This window comes from Triticum aestivum, chromosome 1A, assembly GCF_018294505.1.
Source record: "Triticum aestivum cultivar Chinese Spring chromosome 1A, IWGSC CS RefSeq v2.1, whole genome shotgun sequence".
NCBI lineage: Eukaryota > Viridiplantae > Streptophyta > Magnoliopsida > Poales > Poaceae > Triticum > Triticum aestivum.
In genome coordinates, this window is record NC_057794.1 from 379,412,595 (window position 1) to 379,421,647 (window position 9,053).

Below are 9,053 nucleotides of genomic sequence, written 5' to 3' on the forward strand. Positions count from 1 at the left end.
CATGATAAAAATCGCACGAGAGGGACCACAAAACCAGCACCTCTTGCATGCGGCCCAAAATGATGTACGTTGGGAAGGGGTGATGTATGTTTTCAATATAGAATAATGTACAATTTAGATGTGGTGCCTACCTCTCTATACAGACAACAACCATGAAGGCAAGGTAGTTAAGGATGAGATACATAGGGTTTGATGTAGGTTGAACCCAGCAATCCGAGCATGTGGGAGGGAATCTTGACAACGCATGAGCTCGAGCTTTGGTTGAGCGACATGTGACGGTGACCGGCCCTAACACGAACAAGGAGGAATCCATTCATGGCCAACACATAATATCCCTCATTATCGGTCAAAGGGATGATATATATACACTCGGGGAGCCCACATATATGTGAGTCCTCACAAAAAACCGCACAAGGGAGACATGGTCGATCAGAAGACCCCGTATACACTGCATGCGGCTCGAAAATATGTATGGGTACGGTGGTGTGTGATGTGTTTAAATCCCAAATGCACAACTTTGATGGGCCACCACAACTACATTACAAACCGAACATTGTACCCGACTCCAAGCCTGGTTCAATATGTACAATGTCAGTTTCCCAACTTCGAGGCAGCGATGGGAGGGGGGGTCATCCCACGCATGCGCTCAAACTTTATTTGGTCTAGCATGGGGAACATCTACATATATATGTAGATCTATACACCTATATAGTGTGCGAATAACTTTGAAAGTTGGTCATTGGATGAAGCCAATCCGACGGTACAGAGATGGCAAATCCGAGCACTACTGTCCGTTGGATATCATCTACATTCCACCAGATTCTGCCACATGCATGTACAATCTAGAAGACTGCATGGTTGAACTTAAGTATAATGCACAAACCTCAAAACACAAGCACTTCTCCTTTGTTCTCTAGAATCTTCCATATCTTAATTGCCCAAACCTTTTTTTTCTAAATGAATTGTCACCTTTTGTTTTTACCTTTACAATGCACAATTCCATGAATCTTAAAATCGATTCTTTTATAAAACTAATTGATTTTGGACAAGATGTACTATAAGAATTAAACGAACATCTACATCATGCATATATGACTCAAATCTTACATGTTGTAGCGTGGTATTTATTCATAATTTGGTTACCAAATCTCATGCGTGCAATGCACGTGTAACTTACTAGTATCAATAGGAAACCATCATGGTCAAACCCTTCTCGTTGCTAGGTCAAAGGGATAGATTGTGTGGGGCCCCTAATTGTCGGTAAAGTATAGTATATATACCTGGGCGAGCGCACAGATATGTGCCGCGTCTATAAGCCGCACAAGGGAGACATGCTCGAGAAGAACACCCTGCCCCTATACCCTGCATGCGACCCGAGAAAGGTTTATATAATCGCCATACATGTCAAGTCAATCATTCTTTAATTTTTTAGAGGAAAAAATAACCCATAAAAACATAGTAGGTTTATATAATCGCCATGACAAGTCTGGTCAATCATTCTTTAATTTTTTAGAGCAAAAAATAACCCATAAAACATAGTCTACAAATTAGCAAAACAAGGATCCCAAGGTTATATAATTGCCATGATAGGTCACTATAGAGATATATTAATATATATCTATAATGACTATGTCATAGCATTTAAATGAAGCTTGAGATATGCAACTTCCCACCGGGTCACCCATCCTTGGACTACTCCAGCCCGAGTATGCATAACTTCTGCGTTCTATTCGACTAGGCTAGCGGATGGGAAGCCGACCCTTGCTGATAAGAATTGCCTCCTTGCCATTAAGGCGTTTCACGATGTCGAAAGGGCTCAGGGTTTCCGTTTGATCTTGGAGTATCCAGCGGTGCACACGTACGATCCGTGGGGTTTGGGTTCTGGCTAATCAGAACACACGACTTAGATCGCATGTGTAGCAAAGGGGGGGCATTGGCCAAGGTTTGGTAGGCACATGACTTTCGTGTGTGAACCGTGTGCTATTTCAAAACTTTTTTTGGAGGGGCTATTTGAAAACATTTACATGTGCTGTCAAAAGGGATGAGGATCGCCGTTCGATCAAGGAGAATCTAACGGTGCAGATGTATGATCCGTGGGGTTTGGGTTCTGGCCAATCAGAATGCACGACTCAGATCACGCGCGTAGGAGGGGGGATATCATACGGAAACCAACATTCGGTGGAAACCGGTGAAAACCATGAGAAAAAGATGTTTTGAAGTAAAAAAAATAGAAAAATGCCGGATGTTAAGAGGATGATGTTTTATTGCCACACAAAAATTCAAGTTGAAGCACATTACGAGATGTGAGCTATGAAAATTACAAAATCAGTGTTGAATAGTGTCGAATAGTAATGTCACTATTCAGGGCTGAATTTTTCTTTTTCATAGCTCACACCTCGTAATGTTTTTCAACTTGAAATTATGTGTCGCAATAAAACAACACCTTCTTAACATCCCACATTTTTTTTTAGATTTTTATGAAACTTTAAAATATGGTTTCCACGAAGTTTTCATTGAATATCGGCTTTCGCGAGTGAATCGTGTGCTATTTGAAAACATTTCGTGAGAAGAATCTCGGTTTTTAAATCGCCGTAAATCCAAAACTAAGCCGAAAATCGTGAAACCTGGCATGGTGTCACGACATGGCATTTATATGTCAAGAATTTTTTTTTCGTCCATTGTGGCGCAAGTTTTATTACAAGCCTCTTACAAACCGGAGCTTTTCTCAAAGGAGCCTCGTGGTTCCGATGGGGAAACGTGTCCCCATTGTGGGTGAAATGTAATAACTGCCACTTTTCACCTTGTATTTTCTTCTATGGGCGACATGGAACGACATGATATCCGTGCTAAAATTTAAACTTATTCAGGGTTCGTTTGACCTTTTTATACACTAATTGAGTTTCCTAGGCATTTAATGTCCATAATTCAAATTTGAACTAAAAATACATGCTCCAGTTCACCAAAATGGCTAGAAAAATTATACATGTGTCCTTGGGTGCATGTTTAGGTCCCATGCTAGGAATGGGAACAAATTATAACCGTACCGGTGTCATGGCTCGTCCTCAAACATTTAGAAGAATCTCAGGTTTTAAGTTCCCATAAATCCAAAACATACCAGAAAGTCATCAAAGGTGGCATGGTGTCATGTCATGGCACATATATGTCGTGGTAAAAACATTGTCCAATTTGGGCCAAGCTTTATTACAAACCTCTTACAAAAACTGGAGCTTCTCTCAAAGAAGCCTCGTGGTTCCGATAGGGAAACGTGTTCCCCTTGTGGGCAAAACGTAATCATTGCCTCTTTTTGCCTTGTATTTTGTTCCACGGGCAACATGGATTGACATGATATCCGTGCTGAAATTTAAACTTATTCAGGGTTCGTTCGGCCTTTTTATACACTAATTGAGTTTCCTAGGAATTTAATGTCCATAATTCAAATCTGAACTTCAAATACATGCTCCAGTTCACCAAAATGGCTAGAAAAATTATACATGTGTCGTTGGGTTCATGTTTAGGTCTCATGCCAGGAATGGGAATGAATTACAACCGTACCAGTGTCCTGGCTCGTCCTCAAACATTTCGAATCTCGGTTTTTAAGTCCCCATAAATCCTAAACTCACCAGAAAGTCATCAAAGGTGGCATGGTGTCATGTCATGTCACATATATGTCATGGTAAAAACATTGCCAATTTGGGCCATGCTTTATTACAAACCTCTTACAAATCGGAGCCTGTCGCAAGAACCCTCATGGTTTTGATAGGGAAATGTGTCCCCTTGTGGGCCAAATGATAATTACTCCCTCTTCTAGCCTCGTATTTTCTTCTACATGCGACAAAGAACAGCTGGAGATTCGCGCTAAACTTTGAAATCATTCAGGGTTCATTTGACCTTTTTTATTCATTAATTGAGTTTCCTCGGCATTTTAATGTCCATAATTCAAATCTGAACTACAAATACATGCTACAATGCACCAAAATGGCTAGAAAAAACGTACATGTTTCCTTGGGGTGCATGTTTAGGTCCCACGGAACGAATGGGAACAAATTCAACCGTCTCGCCATCCTGACTTGGCCACAAACATTGTGAATCTTGGTTTTTAAATCTCTGTAAATCCAAAACTCACCAGGAAATCATGAAACTTGGCATGGTGTCACAACATGGTACATATAATTGTCCAATTTGGGCAAAGCTATATTACAAGCCTTCTACAAACCAGAGCCTTTCGCAACCCTCCTGGTTCCGGTAGGGAAACATGACCCTCTTGTGGGCGAAACAATAATCGCTGCCTCTTCTCTCCTTGTACTTTGTTTTCTACAGGCAACATAGAATAACAGGATTGTCAGGCTGAAATTTGAAACTATTCAGGGTTCGTTTGGCCATTGTATATATATTACTAATTACTAAGTTTTCTATGCATTTAATGTAGTCCATAATTCAAATTTGAACTACAACCACATGCTTCAGTGAAGCAAAATGGGTGGGAAATCATACATGTGTCATTGGGTGCATGTTTAGGTCTCATTTAAGGAATGGGAATGAATTACAAACTTGTTGTCGTCCTGAAACATTGAGAATCTTGGTTTTTAAATCCCAGTAAATCAAAAAGTCACCCAAAAACATGAAACTTAGCATGGTTTCATGACATGGCACATATATGCCGTGGTAATAAAATCGTCCAGTTTGAGAAGAGGCGCACACATTAGTAACCAACGAAGTCCTTTCTGAAACAAAAAGCTGACACGTTAATATCGCAAACGATTGTATTATATTAACCGTGTCGAAATTTAACCATGCTCTGTGGTCTGCGTGTAGCTGTTTGATTAGATGGGACGAGCGCGAGAAGTCCGCCGTGCAGGCTCGACGGGACGCGTGCGAGCAGTCCGCCGTGCAGGCTCGACGGGACGCGTGCATCCTGTCCACCTCGCAGGCTCGACGGGACATGTGCGAGCAGCAAGGCCGCCCATGCTCATCGAGAAGCGATCTCTTTGACATCCATGCACCAGCCACCGCCCGCCTCGCTCACAACTTCTCCATTAATGGATTAATTAAAGCACCTGGATGGAGGGTGTTTGCTTGTGATCCCATGGCAGCATTTGGTTTGTTCGTGTTTTCAACTCGTATTCCGCCCTAATTTAAATTGCCAGATAGGGAAACGGATAATACGATGCTACCTCTTGAGCATGCACTAGTTTTCCCTTGAAGAGGAAAGGGTGATGCAGCAAAGTAGTGTAAGTATTTCCCTCAGTTTTGAGAACCAAGGTATCAATACAGTAGGAGACTACATGCAAATCGCCTAGTACCTGCACAAACAAATAAGAACCTTGCAACCAACCTGATAAAGGGGCTGTCAATCCCTTCAAGGCCACTTGCAAAAGTGAGATCTGATAAAAATAATAAGATAAATATTTTTGGTATTTTTGTTGTATAGATTGGAAAATAAAGATTTCAAAATAAATAGTAAACTAGAATTGTAGATCAGAAACTTATATGATGTAAAGTAGACCCGGGGCCCATAGGTTTCACTAGTGGCTTCTGTCATGATAGCATATATTATGGTGGGTGAACAAATTACTGCCGAGCAATTGATAGAAGAGCACATAGTTATGAGAATATCTAGGCAATGATTATGAAATATAGGCATCACGTCTGTGTTAAGTAGACCGAAACGATTCTGCATCTACTACTATTACTCCACACATTGACCGCTATCCAGCATGCGTCTAGAGTATTAAGTTCATAAGAACAGAGTAACCCATTAGGCAAGATGACATGATGTAGAGGGATAAACTCAAGAAATATGATATAAACCCAATATTTTTATCCTCAGTGGCAACAATCCAATACATGCCTTGCTGCCCCTGCTGTCAGTGGGAAAGGACACCGCAAGATTGAACCCAAAGCTAAGCACTTCTCCCATTGCAAGAAAGATCAATCTAATAGGCCAAACCAAACTGATAATTCGAAGAGACTTGCAAAGATATCAAATCATGCATAAAAGAATTCAGAGAAGAATCAAATATTGTTCATAGATAAACTTGATCATAAACCCACAATTCATCGGATCTCGGCAAACACACCTCAAAAATTATTGCATCAAATACATCTCCAAGAACATCGAGGAGAATTTTGTATTGAGAACCAAAGAGAGAGAAGAAGCCATATAGCTAATAACTATGGACCAGAAGGTCCATGGTAAACTACTCACACATCATTGGAGAGGCTATGGTGTTGATGTAGAAGCCCTCCGTGATCGAATCCCCCTCCGGCAGATCGCCGGAAAAGGTCCCCAGATGGGATCTCACGGGTACAGAAGGTTGCGGCGTTGGAAAAGTGGTTTCGGGGATCCCCTCGATGTTTTCAGGGTATAAGAGTATATATAGGCAAAAGAAGTAGGTCGGTGGAGCTACGAGGGGCCCACGAGGGTGGGGGCGCGCCGCCCTACCTCGTGGTCACCTCATTGCTTCCTTGACCTCCACTCCAAGTCTCCTGGACTGCATTTGTTCCAAAAAATATCCTCGCGAAGGTTTCATTCTGTTTGGATTCTGTTTAATATTCGTTTTCCGCGAAACACTCAAATAGGCAAAAAAATAGCAATTTGCACTGGGCCTTCGGTTAATAGGTTAGTCCCAAAAATAATATAAAAGTGCATATTAAAGCCCATTAAAATTCCATAACAGATAATGAGCATGGAACAATAAAAAATTATAAATACGTTGGAGACGTATCAAGCATCCCCAAGCTTAATTCCTGCTCGTCTTCGAGGTAAATGATAAATCAGAATTTTCTATGTGGAATGCTACAGAACATAATTTTCAATGTAATTTTCTTTATTGTGGAATGAATATTCAGATATGAAAGATTCAAGACAAAAGTTTAATATTGACAAAAAACAATAATACTTCAAGCATACTAACCAAGCAATTGTGCCTTCTCAAAATAACATGGCCAAAGAAAGCTATCCCTACAAAATCATATAGTCTGGCTATGCTCTATCTTCATCACACAAAATATTTCAATCATGCACAACCCCGGTTGACAAGCCAATCAATTGTTTCATACTTTTGATGTTCTCAAATTTTTTCAATCTTCACGCAATACATGAGCGTGAGCCATGGACATAGCACTATAGGTGGAATAGAATGGTGGTTGTGGAGAAGACAAAAAGGAGAAGATAGTCTCACATCAACTAGGCATATCAACGGGCTATGGAGATGCCCATTAATAGATATTAATGTTAGTGAGTAGGGATTGCCATGCAACGGATGCACTAGATCTATAAGTATATGAAAGCACAACAAAAGAAACTAAGTGGTTGTGCATCCAACTTGCTTGCTCACGAAGACCTAGGGAATTTTGAGGAAGCCCATCATTGGAATATACAAGCCAAGTTCTATAATGAAAAATTTCCACTAGTATATGAAAGTGACAACATAAGAGACTCTCTATCACGAAGATCATGGTGCTACTTTGAAGCACAAGTGTGGAAAAAGGATAGTAGCATTGCCCCTTCTCTCTTTTTCTCTCATTTTTTTAATTTGGGCCTTTTCTCTCTTTTTTATGGCCTCTTTTTTTCGTCTAGAGTCTCATCCCGACTTGTGGGGGAATCATAGTCTCCGTCATTCTTTGCTCACTGGGACAATGCTCTAATAATGATGATCATCACACTTTTATTTACTTACAACTCAAGAATTACAACTCGATACTTAGAACAAAATATGACTCTATGTGAATGCCTCCGGCGGTGTACCGGGATGTGCGATGAATCAAGAGTAACATGTATGAAAAATTATGAACGGTGGCTTTGCCACAAATACGATGTCAACTACATGATCATGCAAAGCAATATGGCATTCATGGAGTGTGTCATAATAAACGAAACGGTGGAAAGTTGCATGGCAATATATCTTGGAATGGCTATGGAAATGCCATAATAGGTAGGTATGGTGGCTGTTTTGAGGAAGGTAAATGGTGGGTTTATGGTACCGGCGAAAGTTGCGCGGTACTACAGAGGCTAGCAATGGTAGAAGGGTGAGAGTGCGTATAATCCATGGACTCAACATTAGTCATAAAGAACTCACATACTTATTGCAAAAATCTATTAGTTATCGAATGAAGTATTACATGCATGCTCCTAGGGGGATAGATTGGTAGGAAATGACCATCGCTCGTCCCCGACCGCCACTCATAAGGAAGACAATCAAAAAATAAATCATGCTCTGACTTCATCACATAACGGTTCACCATACGTGCATGCTACTGGAATCCCAAACTTTAACACAAGTATCTCTCAAATTCACAACTACTCAACTAGCATGACTCTAATATCACCATCTTCATATCCCAAAACAATCATCAAGTATCAAACTTCTCATAGTATTCAATGCACTAATTTCTTAACCAAAGAAAATTACCATGCTATTCTAAAAGACTCTCAAAATAATGTAAGTGAAGCATGAGAAATCAATAATTTCTATAAAATAAAACCACCACCGTGCTCTAAGAAGGTATAAGTGAATCACTAGAGCAAAATTATCTAGCTCAAAAGATATAAGTGAAGCACATAGAGTATTCTAATAAATTCCGATTCATGTGTGTCTCTCTCAAAAGTGTGTACAGCAAGGATGATTGTGTTAAACTAAAAAGCAAAGACTCAAATCATACAAGACGCTCCAAGCAAAACACATATCATGTGGTGCATAAAAATATAGCCTCACGTAAAGTTACCGATAGAGGAATGATGTCTACTACACAACCTTCTTCTTGTAGACGTTGTTGGGCCTCCAAGTGCAGAGGTTTGTAGGACAGTAGTAAATTTCCCTCAAGTGGATGACCTAAGGTTTATCAATCCGTGGGAGGCATAGGATGAAGATGATCTCTCTCAAACAACCCTGCAACCAAATAACAAAGAGTCTCTTGTGTCCCCAACACACCCAATACAATGGTAAATTGTATAGGTGCACTAGTTCGGCGAAGAGATGGTGATACAAGTGTAACATGGATGATATATATGAGTACTTGTAATCTGAAAATATAAAAACAGCAAGGTAACTAAT